This window comes from Rhinatrema bivittatum, chromosome 9 (assembly GCF_901001135.1).
Source record: "Rhinatrema bivittatum chromosome 9, aRhiBiv1.1, whole genome shotgun sequence".
Taxonomy (NCBI): domain Eukaryota; kingdom Metazoa; phylum Chordata; class Amphibia; order Gymnophiona; family Rhinatrematidae; genus Rhinatrema; species Rhinatrema bivittatum.
Window position 1 is genome coordinate 44903535 of NC_042623.1, and position 19585 is coordinate 44923119.

The 19585-nt window shown below is 44.1% G+C and overlaps 1 protein-coding gene across 10 annotated transcripts in view; it reads right to left on the reverse strand.

Annotated features, from left to right (window-relative positions):
• Nucleotides 1–19585, reverse strand: part of SRPK2 (SRSF protein kinase 2) — a 424006-nt gene that overhangs the window by 288859 nt on the left and 115562 nt on the right. The gene's annotated exons all lie outside the window — the stretch shown is intronic.

A 19585-nucleotide genomic window follows, 5' to 3' on the forward strand; every position in this document is an offset into this window, starting at 1 on the left:
GTACCGGGATGGGATGGAGTCAGGAATCAGGAAGTACCTGGAGTAGAATCCCCACCCTCTTTGCCCTGGTGGTAAGGGTTTGACAGCTCTGGCTTTTAAGAGGGAGGAGAGTTCTGTTAGTAGTACTGCCTGATGCGTTATCGGCCCCAAAACGGGCACAGAGGGCAATTTAGGGGAGCTATCCAATAGGTTCCATTGGTACCTCTGATGGACGATAGACAGAACCCACTGGTGTGAGATTATATTGGGCCACTGGTTTGCAAACAGCCGCAGCCTTCCCCCAACCAGAGTATCCATCATCCCGTGTTACAGGCAACTGGCATACACTCTCTACGACCCAGTCAAAATCTTGTCCCCAGAGTTGACCGAGGAGCCGGCTGGGGCTTGGGGACTCTCTGCTGCCTAGAATGGCCTCGGGAGCCCTGATGGTGTTGTTAGGAGTGAGGGGGCGAAGGATATTACTTCCTTTGGCGAAAGAAAGACTTCCATGGCCCAGGTCTCACCAGCCTCCTAGAAGAGGAAGATGGGTCCAGAGTACTGGCAGAGAGTTGTTGAAGGGTTTCATAGTGGTCATGAAGCTGGGCCACAGCATCCCTCACAATATCTCCAAAGAGATTCTCTCCAGTACACGGCACATCAGCGAGCCATTCCTGTACATCTGGTTGAAGATCCATGTCATTCTGCAGGCGCAGATTCTCACTGCAGAGATGCCATCTTGAATGCATTGTAGACTGTACAGACCTCATGTATTCCGCACTCCAGGCCTTTATGCACCAGTGACCTAAGGGTGTCCTTCTGTTGTAGAGGCAGCTGCTCAGCCACCTCCTGCACCTGCTTCCAGATGTCCCAAGAGTACTGGCTCATGTAGAGCTGGAAGGCAGCGATGCGGGCAAAGAGCAAGGTGACTTGAAACACCTTCCTCCCAAGAGCGTCCATCCCTCTACAGTCCTTCCCTAGAGGTGTCGAGGAATGAGTCAAGAGCGCTTGACCCTCATGAGGGCGGATTCAGCCACCACCGACTGGTGGGGCAGCTGACGCTTATCGAATCCGGCAGCCTTCTAGATGAGATAGACCCTATCTGCCTTATTAACAGGAGGCACTGTGAAGGGAGTGTTCCCATATCCTCAGCAGCAACTCCTTAAGGATCTCATGTACCGGGACTGCCACGATTTCTTTAGGAGGCTCTACAAACTGAAGGATTTCAAGCATTTTGTGCCTGGCATACTCCTCCAACAATATGTGAAATGGGATGGCTTCCGCCATCATCCTCAGAAAACCTGTGAAGGTAAAGTCCTCAGGCTGAGCCTTCCTTTACTCCTCTGGAAGGAGACCCTCGGAGTCTTCAGAGGAGGACTTCAAAGTGTCATCACCCCAGGGGTCATAGGGTTTCTCATCCTTGCTGTAAGCTACAGGGGATGGGTCCCTAGGTGCTAAGTCTTTGTTCAGATTTGCAGGCACTAGTAGAACTGATCAGGAGGTGGCAGTCTTCGGCTTCTCTGCTGGCCTCAGTGGAGCTTCCTTGGAGGAGGAACCGGCATCAACCACCGTATCAGTAGGGGGAGGCCTCAGTGCTCCGCCAGGCACCAATGCTGTCCTGGGAACTGGCACCTGTTGGGTCGGTAATGCACTGATGAGCACACTGAGCTTCTCCAGAAGTGGTACGAGGATGGGCAGCACCGGGTCTGGTGCCTTTGGTGCCATAGGACTGAAGCCCTGCAGTGCCTGGTCCACAGTTAGCTGGAGTCGTTCCAGCTCCTTCTTGAATGTTGTCGATGTCAACACCGAATGGAAGGAAGGAGGGGTAGCCAGATCCACTTTGGACCCTCGAGGTGGATCGGTGACTAGCATCAGGACTGGTGGAAACCATGGTGGTCTCCTGGCACTGATGGAGGATTGACACCCTCACCGCAGGGTCACTTTGGGGGCATCACGGCAAAGCTCGTGCATAGAAGGGGACCGGGTCCGATGACGAGGAACCCGACATCTTCGGCCAGGAGAAGATCAACAATGATCCCCCCTGTGACAGTGGGATCCCCTCCCACAAAAAAAAATCATGGTTTAGTGGCTCTAACTGTAAGACTGTAAGCCCTCTGGGGATAAGAAAATACCTACAGTACCTAAATGTACTCTGCTTTAAAGTGCTGAAAAGCGGAATATAAAATCAAATCAAATAAATGTAACCCTTAGTGAGGTGTTTTAAGTCCCAAGGGCATACAATCTTATTTACATCTTTTGGGGCTGCTCTGGCTAACCATTTACTCCCATGCTGACTCTTAATCCCTGGGGAAGATCCTTTTTATGGAGGGAAGCTCTCGCTTATGGCCCAGATGATGAAAGAAGGTCGAGAGTTTGTGTGCTGTACTTTAGGTGTTTCCCATGAGGTGAGAGGTTATAAGAACTCAGAGAGGACCAGGTCTGGGTGTTAAAATAAAGTTTACTGATTGGTAAGGTTAAATTAAAGTCCATTTGCCCAAAATGATGAGTATACATCTGATTGTAGTTACACGTTTTTTTCTATGTAAGTAAGTGTCCTTATTACAGACCTGAGGGTAGACTACATGGTGACTTTAAATGTGCATATTCTCCCAGCGGCCGTCCCATGGAGCCCTAGTGAGAGGGTTCTCTTTTAACAGCAAAAATCCTACCTTTAGAGATCTTCTTTCCTGTGAGCACTCAGCCTGTCCTGATTACTTATGTGGAAATCCGGATGGGATTTCCTGTTTCCTTTATTCCTGTGGTTGTGCTGTTACTTTTTTCCTCAGCTGTTACTTAGGTGATTTCTCTTGTGGAAAAATCTGGGGACCAGGCTATTAATCCAGCGCTGAAAGCAAAGTGGGGAAGGGGAACCAAAAACCTCACCACTATATTTTAGTTCCAAAAAATACTTGTCTTAATCTGAATATCTTCTCTGCCCTCACTGTCTCTTGCAGCAGGATCCATCACTGGTGCTTGCCTACCTAGGGAGTAGAGTAAGCTCACAAGTCTTTGGGTCCCCTGAAGAGAGCCCTTCACCCCAAAGGGGTATCAGGCTTAAAAGTCTATTACACTGCAGGGAGTGCACAGCGAGGTATCTCGTCTAAAATACAAGGCTGAGAGGCATTACCAGACTGCAGAAAAAATACGTTTACTCTGCAGCTGCTCTTTCTAACTGATCTCCCTGAGTGTTAAAATGGCTGGGATAACAGCACTAAGTCACCCAATCCAAAGCCTCCTAGTGGGAGGGCCTGAAGGGATGAATGGCTCCTATCTAACAGGCTGATACTATATTATGCGCTAAGCCTAGCGCACAGGCTAACAAGCTTTTGGACAAGTATTTAGGACATGCTAGGCTAACACCCGATGCAATAAGGGGGATTGGCGTGTCCAAAATGTGCATTCAAACCAGCTCATAGCTAATGGTGCTCATCACATGTAAATGCATGTAGATGAGGCTATTAGCTATTACCCCGTTGCAAAAAATCACCATGCTCCTGATGCACACGTTTTAACACGGAAAACTTAATGCCAGCCCCAAGGATGGTGTTAAGTCTTTACATGCTCTGAGCTGTCCAAATTAAAAAAGAAAACCCCAAAGAGCCACAAATAAGCCCAAAATACTGATTTTCTGTGGTTGTTCCTACTTAGTATCATCTCGGTACTAAGTAGGAGGAACCACACAAAGCAGCATGAAAAAGAATTTTGACGGCAGTCGGGTTAGGGAAACGGACGCCCATTAATTGAGCATCTGTTTTCCTAACTGGCACACAGCCACTTCTCCTGGGAGCCCAATGCCATGGACACACTAGGGATGCACAATTTATCCCTAGCGCGTCCTTTTTAGCGGGACCCCTCATTTAAATAATGCATCGCGGCCCAGGAGAGGTTTCTGGACGCATGTTGGGAGAGCTGATATTGCATCGGCCTGAACGAGTGTTCTAAATACAAGGATTGTGGCATGAGGCCAGACCTGGTAGGGTTGCTACAAACATCACTCCAACCAAGAATCATATCAAAATTCTTTTTGATTTGGTTTCCCTGGTTTACAGCCTGCTGCTCTAATCACAAGGCTACTCCTACACTTCTGCAGTTTCTCTCAAGGCTGCCCGAAAATATGGAACTCCCTACCACCTGATTTGAGAACACAAACCAACATCAAAACATTCAAGAAAGATCTAAAAACATTGCTTTTCCACAAAGTCTACATTGACAATCAGTTAAATCAACGATCTAACAACAATCAGTACACCAACCAAACCCACGCAAGAAAGAAACAGCAACCAACATCAACCAGTGCCATACCACTATGAACTTATAAGAAACAACACAAAGAGACTGCCAATAAGATGAATAAATCTCAATACCTTTACTATCCTCCTTTCTTCCCCCCCCCCCCCCCATCATCCCTCCCACTGTTATTTTTGCAACGATCAGCATTGTTTAATTATCTGTATTCTGTTTGAATCTTGTAAACCGTTGTGATGGCTGCACCGAATGACGGTATATAAAACTCAACAAATAAATAAGGCTGCAGAACTGCAGGAGCCTGGGGGTACTGGTTGATAGTTTCCCAAAGTTACTTTAATCTATGGGATCTATTTACTACTAAGATATGGCGCACAGGAAGGCATGCTTGACTCCCATTATTTCTAATGGGACCTATTCCCTAAACATGCACCTTAGTAAATAGACCCTTGTGTTTATTAGTAAATGATTTTAAATAAATACATACATACATACATACCATTTTAGCCTTGCTGGGATTGAGTGTAGACAGCTAAGAGCAATCAAAATCCCAGTTTCCTTCAAACAATCATTTGAGCTGCAATACATCTTGTACCTCAGTTTTAGCTTCCTACTAAGTGTTTTCAAGCTGTAAAGATCCATGTTGAATCAAGGTGTGTTCATATTCATAGGTAGCTTATTACACTGAAAAGAGGCAACCTATCCAGTTTCCCAGAGAAATCAGTATAGGATCAGTATAGATTCAGTGCTCCAAAGAAACAGATGACAGAACCTTTAGAAATATCTAATTGTATTTATAGGTGTGAACTTGCAAGATACTATTTTATTTAAAGAACACCACCTTTTGATTTAGACCATGCAAATGGTATGCAATATTAATAATACCAAAGATGGCTAGAAAGAATAGCTGTATATACCCAACCTCACTGCATCACTGGTCTTAAAACGTATTATACTATGATACTATATTCTGAATTCTACGCCACTGTCAGTAACCTGGCCCTGGCTATATAATACTGTTTTTATGGCACAGGGTCCAATTTACTAAAAAAAAAAAAAAAAAAAAAAAAAGAATTCACATTGCATGGAAAATGGTACTTACTACAACTGCTTCAAGTTAAGCTAAATCTAACAGTTTTGCAGCTAAATATGGCATATATTAATGTAAAAATCCTTCATCTGTACATTACTTATATTTATCTGATTTGGTGTCACTATTTACTTGTCATTCACCTAAAGACTAAGCCAATGTCCTGGAAAATTAGCAATTTGCACCACAGGTGAACCCAAAAGGGGAATAATTTTGTGCCCTTAATTCTCTAGTTTAGTGAAGCTCAAATGCATTGAGGTGGTCATATGCATGAAATGTAGGTAACAGATAACAGCATATTTTTCTAGCCTATTTGGATGACAAATCCTTTAAAGCAACACTAATAATTTCTTCAGTTTCTTAGTCTTACATCTAGGGGAGGAAATCAAGAGAAGTATATCTGCTAAATGAACAAAGAAAAAAATTGCTATGTATTACTGTAATTATTGGCATGGCAGATTGTTTTCTGATTTATATGCATAATGCATAGGACATGACTATTTTAGTAATGCTTTATTTCTGATTTTTATTCTCTTGAATGTCAAAAGTATTGCTGAAAATTATGTCTGGCTGATACCGGTTACTTTTTGCTTGGGGAGGGGGTGAACAGTTCTACCTTTTACTGGAACCATATTGTATTACTGAAAACTTAATAAATACAATTCAAAGGGAAAAACAGAAGGGAAAAAAGATTTTTATAAAACACAAAAGAACAGTTGATTTTTGTCACTCAGACTTTTCAACTCTGTTGAGGGCAATTTAATTGAAAATGTAAGCTCTTTTTTTAATGTAGTATTTTCTGGTATCCCACGCCAGATGACTGTAATCGCCCCCAACGAAGTGTTTGATTGAACATCATGAATCCTACATAAAACTGTTACAAAATAATTACATCTTTCAGATTCTACCCATTCTTTCTCCTTCCCCCACAAGTTCCTTCACCCAAAAAAGAAAGAAAAGAAAACTTGCCCCAGGCATTTAACTAATAATTACATTAAAATTGCATTTTGTCTAAAGCTTTTTAGTTTGGTGATCTTCATTTCAGGGCTGGACTACTGCTCTGGTCAATGGGGCCCCTAAGTTTGAAAGGTGCAAGTGGTGGTCTGGATCATGGTTTGCATCAATTTCAATGACTAGCCATCGATAAAAGTGGGAAATATAAAGCTTAGGAAAAAAACAACAATGGAGAAATTTCTTACCTGATAATTTCGTTTTCCTTAGTGTAGACAGATGGACTCAGGACCAATGGGTATAGTGTACTCCTGAAAGCAGTTGGAAACGGAGTCAGATTTCAATCTGACGTCAGCACTACATATACCCGTGCAGGAAGCTCTGCTCTTCAGTATGCTCCTCAAAAAGCAATTGTGGATATATGTGTGTTTGGATAACTTGATTAACTTAAACAGGTTGACGTGATTTCTAGCTGGAGACCGCCGGTGCACTCAACCGAGAAACGCCGACACCCGGCAACTATGGGTGTCTTAACTAGGGGTAGAGTCTGGCTTACCCGTGATTGTCTTGCTCTCGGGGATTGTGATTGTCCTCCGAGGTCTCCATATTTTAGGGCAGCCGTGGGCGGGATGCTGAGTCCATCTGTCTAGACCAGAGCTTTCCAAACTGTGTGTCGGGACACGTTAGTGTGTCGCCTGCAGTGTGCAGGTGTGTCGCGCAAGCCCGGTCAACTCTGATGCGAGTTTGGGCTTTTTTTTTTCTAGAGATTCACTTTTTTTTTTCAGTTTATGGGTTGCTTATTATTGGGTGATTTTTGCTGTCAATTGCGTTTTTTTGGGGGGCTTGGTGGGTGGAACGAGCCCAGCCATCCTTGCATTGGCTGCTGCTGCCGATGAGGCCTGGCCATGAGGAGTACTGACTGCAAGCAGCAGTGTCTGGTGATCATGGAAGGGAGTGAAGCACTTAACTGGCAACAATCAAAAAGACGAGGTACATGAGTGTGGGGGCCAGACATGTTCTGGGGGGAGAGAGATGAGTGAGTGGGGGGCAAACGTGCTGGGGGGACAGACATGTGCTTGAGGGGGAGAGATATGAGTGTGTGGGGGACAGACATGTGCTGGGGGGAGGAGAGAGATGAGTGTGTGGGGGACAGACAATTTGTTTTATTATTGTTTCTCATAAATTATAACAATAACATGAATCTTGGAATATATATTTTTAATATAAATTTAAGGTTTTCATGAGATAGGTTGTGTCGTGAAACATTTTATTTATGTATATATTTAAGGAAACATACATAAATTGTCGAAATATGTTTCGTTTGTTTAACCTTTAACCTCTGGTTTACTAGTAGACTGAATTACCGTGTCGTGAAATTATGTATGTCTAAAAAGTGTGTTACCAACATGAAAAGTTTGGAAAGCTCTGGTCTAGACTAAGGAAAACGAAATTATCAGGTAAGTAATTTCTCCATTTCCTAGCGTGTAGCAGATGGACTCAGGACCAATGGGATGTACAAAAGCTACTCCCGGGTGGGAGGCTGCCCGTGGCCCACTTAGTACTGCCCTTGCAAATGCTGTGTCCTCCCGGGCCTGCACATCCAGGCGGTAGAACCTCAAGAAGGTGTGAATGAAGGACCACGTCGCCACTTGACAGATCTCAGCGGGTGACAGCATCTTGGTTTCTGCCCAGGACACTGCCTGGGCCCTTGTGGAATGGGCCTTGACTTGTAGAGGTGGAGGCTTTCCTGCCTCTACGTAGGCCGCCTTGATTACTTCTTTGATCCAGCGGGCTATGGTTGCCCGCGAGGCTGCTTCCCCTTGTTTCTTCCCGCTGTGAAGCACGAATAGGTGGTCAATCTTTCGTACGGATTCCGATCTTTCCAGGTATCGGACTAGGAGCCTGCTGACGTTCAGATGGCGAAGAAGGCGAGAGTCTTCAGAGTCCTTATGCTTGTCTGCAGATGGCAGCAAGATGGTTTGGTTTAGATGGAAATGAGAAACCACCTTTGGAAGGAAGGCGGGGACTGTGCGGAGCTGCATGGATCCCGGTGTGAATCTAAGGAACGGTTCCCGACAGAGGATAGTGCTTGAAGTTCGGAGATGCGACGGGCTGAACATATTGCCACTAGGAATGCAGTCTTCAAGGTCAGGAGTTGTAGTGACAGACGGCGAGTAGGTCTGAAGGAAGCTCCCGCCAGGAAGTCTAGTACTAGATTGAGATTCCATAGAGGCACCAGCCACTTTAGTGGTGTTCAGATTTGTTTGACCCCTCTCAGAAAACAGAAAACTTCTGGATGGGATGATAGCATGATGCCGTCCACTTTAGCTCTGAAGCAGGCCAGCTTGGCCACCTGAACCTTGATGGAGTTGAGAGACAACCCCTTCTTCAAGCCTTCTTGCAGAAATTCCAGGATCATGGGGATTTTGGCTGTCCGTGGAAGGATGTCACGGTCCTCACACCAGGCTTCGAATATTCTCCATATTCGTATGTAGGTTAGAGACGTGGAAAACTTGCGTGCTCGGAGTAAGGTGTCAATCACTGCCCCTGAGTATCCGCTCTTCTTCAGGCGAGTCCTCTCAATGGCCAGACCGTAAGAGAGAATCGAGTTGGCTCTTCGTGGAGGATCGGTCCTTGCTGGCACAGGTCCCTGTGTGGTGGTAGACACAGAGGGTTCTCCACTAGGAGTCTTCGCATGACTGCGAACCATGGCCTTCTTGGCCAGTCCAGGGCCACTAGAAGTACAAGCCCCCTGTGGTGTTCTATCTTGCGGATGATCCCGCCCAGTAGTGGCCATGGGGGAAATGCATACAGCGGGTCTTCCTGTGGCCAGGTCTGGACGAGGGCGTCGATTCCCTGGGATTGTGGTTCTCGTCTGCGGCTGAAGAACCTGGGAACTTGGGCATTGGACCGGGTTGCCAGAAGATCCATGGTTGGTGTTCCCCAGCGGTTTACTATCAACTGGAAGGCTGTGGCTGACAGCGTCAATTCCCCTGGGTCTAGACTCTCTGCTGAGGTAATCCGCAGTGACGTTGTCTTTTCCCGCGATGTGGGCAGCTGAGATCCCTTGTAGGTTTGACTCTACCCACGCCATTATGGGGTCTATTTCCAGGGACACCTGTAGGCTTCTGGTTCCTCCCTGGCGGCTGATGTAGGCAACTGTTGTAGCACTGTCCAACATGACTGACCGATTCGCCCCAGAGTCTGTGACTGAATTGAAGGCAGGCTAGTCTGACTGCCCAGGCTTCCAGCCGGGTGATGTTCCATCCCGCCTCTTCTGTGTCCCATTGCCCCTGCGCTGTCAGTTTCTGGCAGTGGGCTCCCCATCCTCATAGGCTCGCATCCGTGGTAAGCAAAACCCAGGTCGGTGGGGATAGCCTTACTCCCTTGCTCAGATGGTCTTCTTGTAGCCATCATTGGAGCTGGGTCCGCACCTCTGCCGGTAGCTGGAGGCAAACAAAATAGTTCTGGGACATCGGGTTCCATCGCGACAGTAGGGAACGTTGTAGTGGTTGCATGTGGGCTCTTGCCCATGGGGCGACTTCTAGTGTTGATGTCATGACTTCATTTGACTTCAGATCTGTACTTCAACTTCTCATTTTCTCTAACATTGACTATTACAACTCCCTATTACTTGGATTACCAGCTTCTACCATCAGACCGCTCCAAATACTACAGAACGCAGCAGCGAGAATCCTAACAGGTGTTAAAAAACATGAACACATTACTCCCATCCTTATTTCCTTACACTGGTTACCTATTAAATACCGTATAGAATATAAAACCCTGAACATCACACACAAATTATTACATATAGATCAACCAAACTGGTCAATTATTAATCTCATTCCTCACATGACTCAACGAAACCTACGTACAAACAAGAGCTTTCTAACAATTCCCCTTGTCCGATCAGCTCAACTATCAACAACACGTGAAAGAGCATTCTCCATCGCCTGCCCTAAATTATGGAACTCAATCCCATTGGAACTTAGAATGCAATCCAACTTAAAAACATTTTAAAAGGATCCAAATGAACTTTTAGCATTCTCAGTTTCCATGGACAACAATACTCCGAACCACCTCCAGCTGATAACTCATATGTTCCCTTAGCTTGTTAACTTCTACATTATTACATCACCCCTTTTTACCCTACCTGCTCTACTTTAACCTGTTTTGAATCTATTCCCACCCCCTCTCTATACATCTACCCTACCTTTACCCTGACGATGTTATCTATATATATATCCCCTTTTTGAAAATATGTAACCTTTTATCCCCCTATTGAAATATGTGAGCCGTTGTGATGGCATTACCGAATGATGGTATATAAAACTCAATAAATAAATAAAATAAAATAAAAAATGAGGTTGAGGACCTGGAGGTAGTCCCATTCCTTGGGGCGGAAACAGGTTAACAGGTTTCTCAACTGGTCCATCAGTTTCCTTCTCCTTGTAGGGGGAAGAAAGACCTTGTCTTGTTTGATGTCGAACCGGACCCCCAGGTATTCTAGAGATTGGGAGGCCTGCAGACAGCTCTTGGTTGTGTTGATGACCCACCCGACATTCTGCAGTAGATTCTTGACTCTGGTGACTTTCCTCTGGAGATTTTGCCCTGATCAGCCAATCGTCCAGATATGGATGGGACGATTGGCTGGCTAGGCCAATCATACGAGGATTCCTTCTTTCCTCAGTGTCGCTGCCACTACCACCATGATTTTGGTGAACGTCCGAGGGGCAGTAGCTAGTCCGAAGGGTAGCGCCCGGAACTGGTAGTGATGGTCCAGTATTGCGAATCGTAGAAAGCGCTGATGGTCGTGATGGACTGGAATGTGGAGATAGGCTTCTAACAGATCCAGAGAGGTCAGGAATTCTCCCGGCTGTACTGCCCGCCCTTATGACCGAGTGGAAGTGAGGAACCCTCAGGTGGCGATTGACAGACTTGAGGTCCAGGATGGGCCGGAACGCTCCCTCTTTCTTGGGGACGATAAAATAGATGGAATAGTGCCCAGTATTTTGTTGGTGCGTGGGCACCGGTGTTATCGCCCTTAGGTTGAGTAGTTTTGTCAGTGTGGTTTCCATCACTGTCCTCTTGGAGGGGGCATGGCACGGTGATTTCACAAATTTGTTTGGTGGGGTACTGTGGAAGTCCAGGTAGTATCCCTCTCGAATGATGGTTAGGACCCACTTGTCCGTTATCTCGACCCATCTTTGGTAGAATAGGGCAAGCCTGCCCCCTATGGATTCTGCCTGTGGATGGGTCTGTTGATTCTCATTGTGGGGTGCGGCTGGGGCCTGGACCTGAGCCGGCTCCTCTCTTGTTGTGTCTGTTCTGAAAGGACTGGCCCCTGCCTGCAGGGCAAGGTGCTTGGTATGTGTTTTTGTATGGTCGGAAACGCTGGGATCCTCTGCCCTTGGATCTTCAGGGAGAGGGGCGTTGGTTTCTTTTGTTCCTGTCCTCCGGTAACAGAGGTACTGGGGATTTGCCCCATTTGTCAGCTAACTTCTCCAGTTCGCTTCCGAACAGGAGGACACCTTTAAAAGGCATTCTCGTGAGTTTCGTCTTGGAAGTTGCATCGGCTGACCAACTTCAGAGCCAGAGTTGCCTACTGGCTGCCACTATGGATGAGACGCCCCTGGCTAAGGTGAGCACCAGATCGGAGGTCGCATCCGTGAGGAAAGATATCGCTGGTTCTAATATTTCGACAGACGTGGTTGCATCCCTGGACAGCGACAAGCAGGCACGTGTCACCACGGCGCAGCAGGCAGCGATCTGCAGGGACATAGCTGCGATGTCAAATGACTGTTTAAGGATGGATTCCTGACGGCTGTCCTGGACATCCTTGAGTGCAGCTCCTCCTTCGACTGGAATGGTGGTGCACTTTGAGACCGCACAGACCATGGCATCCACTTTGGGGAACCCCAGTTCTTTTGGCTGAAGGTTCCAGGAGGTATAGGGCTTCTAGGGCCCATCCTCCTTTGAAGCTGGCTTCTGGGGCATTCCATTCCAGGTCAATCAGTTGTTGTATGGCCTGCAGCATTGGGAAATGGCATGAGGCCCGACAAAGCCCGACCAAAACCGGGTTCGTCTTTGGTTCCGCTGCGGAGCTTGTTGCTGGGATGGCCAGTGTCTTCAGGCTCAAGAGACACGAGGTCTGATAGCTCGTCTTTGGAGAAGAAACGCATCATGGTTCGGCATGGTTCCGTCCCTGGAGGGATTTCCCCTTCCTCCAGGGAATTTGGCTCTTCCTCCGAGGTGTCTGTGTCCCCTAAGGGGAAGCTTTTGCCCGGGGGATGCACGTCTCGGGGCGGAGGCACGTCTCGGGGAGGACGAGAGGGGCCTGGAAGGTTTTGTTCTTCTGGTGGTAACTGAGGCTGTGCCACAGGTGGCACAGATTGTGCCTGGACGAAGGTTTGCAGCCCTTTGAAGAATTCCACCCAGGAAAAGGTTCCTGGGTCCATATTGAATCCAGCGATGTTCCCAGAGGAGCCCATCTGAGGAGGGCCAGAGCCGGGGATAGAGAGGTCCGGTGTACTGTCACTGGTGGAGCCGGATTCCTCTACTGGCTGAGGGGGGCCTTGTCTTGGTTCCCCCAGAGCCTCTTCACACTGTAGGCACTGGGCAGAGGCCACTTCGTGTTGCGCAGCTCTGAAGTGGTAGGCTGGGCAGAGGACTTGTCCCTTGGATTTCTTGGCTGGCGGTGCCATGATTTGTGCGCATGGAGTGGTTCCAAACTAGTCTATGCGCGTATGTGCACGCGCCAGGAGGCTTCTTTGTGCGATCCGGGTGCACCGACACTGCTTGCAAGTTGTGCGTGTAGGCCTGCACTTGGCGAGATGCACGTGCTGCTGTGCGCACAGGCTAATTTGTGCGCCTGGCACCAATGCACGCGCCGCTGTGCGCACGGCACCGATGTGCGCGCCGCTGTGCGCACAAGTAGTTTGAGCGCCCGGCTTTCCGCTGTGTGCACAGCTTAGTTGTGCGGACAAGATGGCAATCAAGGGGGGGGGGGAAATGGCGCCGACGACCACGCGGGCAAGATGGCGACCCCCCGAAGGATCTCCATGTGGAAGGACCCTCGCGCCGGATCGGGGCCTAGCCTGGACGGGGCTGCTCAACCCGATGGGACAGACGCCAGATGGCGATCTGTGGGGCTCACCGAGCCTCGGAGACTGGAGACTTAAATAAAGTTTTCTACCTTACCTTGTCTCTGCGCTTTCCGGTCTCATGCCAGGTGGTCTCCGGCTGCGGGGAGAGAGGGGAATACCTTCACCGCCGCGCTCGGTATTGCACCCGCTGCCTCTCAGTCACTCCCGTTCCTAGGGGTTAAGTCCACGCCAGGAACCGGCTACTGGACCAAGGCTTACCTCTGAGGGATCTTGGAAATCACCTCAGGAATTCTCAACTGGGGGAGGGACCCTTAGGGATCACCGTAGGAGAGCGGGGCTTGTCTTGTAAAGGTAAGGTTTTCTTTCTTCTTTGGTCTGGATTACGTCTAACGCTGTGTAAGCGTGTGTAGAGTCCCAAACTGCTAAGGAGACGGAGAAATACTGAAGAGCAGAGCTTCCTGCACGGGTATATGTAGTGCTGACATCAGATTGAAATCTGACTCAGTCTCCAACTGCTATCAGGAGTACACTATACCCATTGGTCCTGAGTTCATCTGCTACACGCTAGGAAATTATGTTTTCTAATCATATGAATCAACTGAATAACATTTTTACCGTAGTCTTCTATAGAGAAACTGATCTTATAAGATCATGTCTGGCTGCTCCCCCTATAAACTTTTGAACCATTTATCCAATGTTAATCAAATTTCTGTCTCTGATTGTAGAGAACCTAATAACTCTTGGCTCACTCTTTTTAAATGCCCCCCAAACTGCATAATCCCTTTTTGTTTTTACCCATGTTTCCTACAGGGAAATAGGCTAGTTCAATTCAGCTGAAACCTCGAGAAGAACAGAGCACATTGTAATGTCATCAAGCATTCTTAAAACTGTCCTGCCCCTGGTTAGTATCTGCGATCATCAATGCCTTCAATTTTAACCTCCTTTACTTAAAACTTCTGTAAACAGTAATTCACATAAAGAAGGTTATCATAGCCATGTGCATATTTCTGAATCAAACAAGGATATTAGGCATCATATAAATGTTCACATCATCATGTTAAATTTAAAATAGTCTTAATTTCTGTGTTGATCTGCAAAATGAGTTCAAACAGCTTGCTTTCTCTTGCTTGGCCAGTCTCAATATTGAATGATTTTATTTATTTGTTCTTACTTATGATTCACCCCTCTTTCAAGAACCAAGGCAAAAGTTCATTATGTACAATAGAAATAGGGACTTTCATTTTCAGTTTTTTATTTTATTTTTCCTGGGAATTTATCTGTGTTTATTATGACAAGAACAAAAATGGGAGAAATCAGTGGGAAAAATTACATTTTTCTGGGTAAATATAATTTTTGGTGTTCTTGTAATGAACACTGATAAATTTCCAGGAAAAATAAAATAAAAACTGAAAACAAGGTTCTTGAACATAAAAAACAATTAAAAAAAAAAATAAAAACCAAAACAAATCAGAAATAACTTTGTTATTCAAAACATTAAACTATAAAATCATACATTCAGAATAATTACTTAAAAACATATTTAAGGAATTAAAATACATAAAACATATATACCATATTCATAATCCATATCATAGCAAACAAAAATAATAAATCATTCTGATCACAGAAATATCTCAACCAATATATAATCATCTTCCATAGTAGGTCACAAGACAAATTATCTCAATCAGTTAAATGCTGCAGTAAATAACCAGGTTTTAATATGTTTTCTAATGATTAGATAATCCTTCAAAACCCTCAACTCCCTAGGCAGCGAATTCCACAAAAAAGGACCAACTCATGAGATAGTCCATTTATATGTATCTAAATATTTGAAGTCCCTCGCCAAGATAATTTCAATATGATCTCCTGAGAAGATCTTAATTACCCAGAGGGACATAAGACATTACACAATTACATAAGTACAGGAGAACCAAGACATTTATTGATCTAAAGATCCAGGATAGAATTATCATATTCCAGATGATGGCTTACTTTCGTAGGGACACTAGATGATAATATCTCCCTTCTAATAATATGAGTTTGCTTCACGGGCGCCTCTGTTCTTTAAGGCTGAGGACTGTGCCCCCGTTCATAAGGCTTCTAAAGTCAAAAAGAATTTATGCAAGCAATTTTAATTTAGTATTAAATATAACTTATACTCAACGAGCCTGAATTTTTAAAAGCCCATGCGTGTAAAATCCAGGGGATATGCACGTGGCCGGGCCGTGCGCGTGCCAAGTGCATTTTAGAAACAGCCCGGACGCGCGCATCGCCTGGTAAGCGGAAAAGTGCCACGCCATCAAAAAGGCCAGGCTGGGGGGCGGGGGTCTGGGTGAGGAGGGGGCCGACTGGGTCAGCAGCCTTTAGGCCCTGTCCCGGGGAAGTGTGCGCCGGCTGGCGTGACAAAGTTACTTCTGTTGGGAAGGAGCAGTAAGTAATAAAACAAAAGAATTTGGGCTAGCTAGGTACAGGATAGGGGTCGGGGAGGAGATGGAAAAGGGTAGTTAGGGGAATAGGGAAGTTCCTTCCCAGTGCATTCCTCAATTTGAGCGGACTGGGAGGGAAAACCCTACTCGCGTCGCCGCACATATTTTTTTTTAAATCCCCCCAATTGCGTGCAGGAGAGGCCACCTGCCCACACATGCGTGTGCAGTCATTAAAATCTGGTACACATGTACGCGTGGGAATCGTATTTTATAAAATGCATACCGCCGATGCTCGCAAGTTATAAAATGTGCGCACACCGGGAACCGTGCATGCAAAGACGCCCGTTTTTTTTTTTTTAATCTACCTTAAAGTGACACAAAAGCAAATATCAAAGCAACTAATTCCCTTCTGCTTACAGCTTTAACATGTAGAGACACATTTTAATAAACACAGTTGCCAATTTAAGAATTGCTTCAAAATAGGAGCAAGCAACATTATCCAGTGTTATCAACTTTAAACAGACAATTTCACTAAACTATTTTCAAATGGACAAATAAAAATTCAATATTGACCATACTGAGTAGCATATTATAGGTCAGAATAGCAGGATCATCCTACAATGTACCTTAATTAGACATGAAACGCTCCTACATATTTATTTATTTATTTAACAATTTTTATATACCGGCATTCGTAGGACACATCATGTCGGTTCACAATTAACTGAGAAAGGAAATTACAATGAACGAGGATAGAGAGAGTCAACGATATTCAACTATACTTTGGACCAGAGTGACAACCAACCAGACCAGAAGAACAGGAAATAGTTTGTTATTCAGCCTGGTCGGTTTGGTAATATGTTTATATGTGTGCAGCAGCAACCATTGCTGACTAGTGTGCTCCATGAGGTCAACACAACCAAGCTGTCCTTTCATCCATATTCCTACAAATACACATGCTGACATTTTTCATAACTAAGCAAAAAATCTGTAGTAAATTAGTATAGTATATAAAAGTATACACATGCATATATGTGTTATCCATCAGCGATATATCTATCATCAGAAAACTTTCTGATTTCTATTAAATGTCCCAAGTTGATCATGAAGGTATCTTATTCAAGTAGTGAATAAATATATGCTGACAGCCCATGCTCAGCAGAGCTCTCTCTTACAAAAAGGCCATCCTTTTCAGGTTAAATTTTCTCCCTGTTTTTTCCTCAGAGCTTATTCAATCATGCAAGAGTATGAAAGCACCAAGACAACATCCAACCATAAAACAGGCCATTAATAACCAAGAGCCCTAAAAGAAAAAAAGAAGAGCTCAGGGATATCTGCTTAATGTGAATTAAAAATATATATCCAAAAAAGCATCTATTTTTATTGTGCCACAAAGTTCTGAATAAAATATTCTACATCAAATACCATCTGTGAGATTACCACTTGTATATTTTCATATTTTAACACAAACCGGACTTCCATTCATATCTTGAAAACCTATTTTTAAACAGCTACTCATTTAAAGGCACACATTTGGCAAATGTAATACGCAGTCAAGCTCTAACATTGTATTTATGTTTCACATGCTCTATACTAAATTGATGATTTTTCTGCTGCTCTTAAGTTCTCATCAGTTTTGTGTGACATCACATTCATTTTCACAGTAATAGCTTATAATGAAATAAATTGAAAATCAATTTCACATGAAGATAAGCAGTACTCTAGTAACTGTTCAATATTTTAAGTGTCCTTGGCAACAAGTAAAGGAAAAAAAAAAAAAAAAAAGACTACAACAAGATATGTATGATCATGGTAAACATGCATTGTTGTTATTTTCACAATAAATGGACTTCTTAATGACAGTGGTGGGATGAACTGGATTTTCCACTTTAAAATGGAACAGAGCACAACCACAAGTGTTCCTCAACACTAATCATGCAGAAATATTTTAACTACCCATTTGAGAAAACATTTAATTAAATAACACAAATTGGCAATTTAAATGCCTGCTTTACTTACACATGATAATTTGTTTATTCTAGAAATATATAATAGGGTCATTTCAAAAAGCTACCTTTAAAAAAAATTCCTTTTGTAGTTTTTCAAGAACAGAATGAAGGGAAAATACACACAGTGCCAGATGTTTGCCTTCTGAAATACTTTCATATCACCTTAAAAATTAAAATGAAAAAAAAACAAAACCCTACTTATGACCTGCAAGATGACAACAGGAAACAACAGTGCCACTCAGGCTGTTTTTCCTGCTGAGATCTGCTCAGAAAAATATCAGGGTTTGTAATAGCTGAATGTGTCAAAATCTTGACATTTTAAACCATGAATCCCTGCAACTGTAAAGCAGCAGGCTAAGCTATGATGAAGTACTCTGGTCCCTGCACTGAACCTGAAAGCGAGTTTGGTACGGAATATCTTATAAAAGGCACCAGGAAACAAATACATGTTATCAGTCATATAAAATAAAAGAAAATTATTACCCCAGAAAAAATTGCTCTCAATAGGGTAAGTCTTCTTAGACTTCAAGTTGTATAAGCCCCTACTGGACACCGTTCCCTTCCCCATGGGAAATATATTCAGGCATCAAACTCAACAGAAGTATAAGTGAGCAATATAAGTGAAGAATTTACATATATTTACACAAACTGTACACCTTAAGGGATTTACCTCAACTCTGTTTGCTATCAAAATAAAATATCTTTTAAGCCTACTAACTACAGAACAGCTGCAATTCTGCTACCAATGTTTGCTTAAGAATAATCCTGAAGTAAAAATTTGATCCATAAAAAAACCCCACACTAATAAGACAGTAGTGTAAAATGCATGAATATATTATTTGCAATGTTTCTATAAAATGCCTTTCAAAGAAAAAACATGACCACAGTAAGAGCCACTACGTAATCTAACTATAACCTTATTTTCCCTTTAAATCGATTCATGAAAACCCTCCTTCTCCTCTAATCATGAGTACTTACGTCTTTACAAAGATTTAATACATGATCAACAAACAGCTTCCACTGGATCCTGTTCTTCTGAATACAAAGAAGTAATTGCTAACAAGTGGATTTTCTCCATCATCATAAAGCAATTCCAACAAACAGAAGCCCCAGCATCACCATTGCCACCCCTCTCTCACCCCTCTGCCATACACCCCTCCTTCCCCCCTTATTACCTCCATTTTACTGGTATATCACCATAGGGTATTTTCTTGTCAGATCAAACAAGAAAGGCCTTAACCATCAGCTATTCTGTGCAAAGAAAAAGGCAAATATATTTCTCTCTATATATATATATGCCTCATCTGTTTTGACACCTTTTAAAATTCAGCTCATTTTGCTGACAAAAAAATTCCCCCAAATTTTCTCTATTTTAAACTGCTGTTTTGGTATTTCTGTCACAAATGCAAAAAGGCATTATAATATGGTCTACTAGCATATGTCTCTCCTTGCTCATACTAAGAAATTCAATGTAAGTGCTTGTTTTGTTTTTCAAGCTATTATGTTCCACACAGCACTTAGTTTAAAAAAAAAAAAAATTACCTCAGTATTCCTTTCAGGTACCTGTTCAAATCTACAGACATCCTGTTTTAATTATTCTCATCTACTATCACTTATTAAAGATCACAGGATGGAATTGCTCCTTTTAAAAATGACCATTTCTAGATACGGTTATAAAAAGTCCTTCTTAAATGATGAGCAGTAGCTTGTTAATAGGTCGCAAATACACATCCAAACTGATTCGCCAAACCTAAAAACCAAACACATAGACAGAGT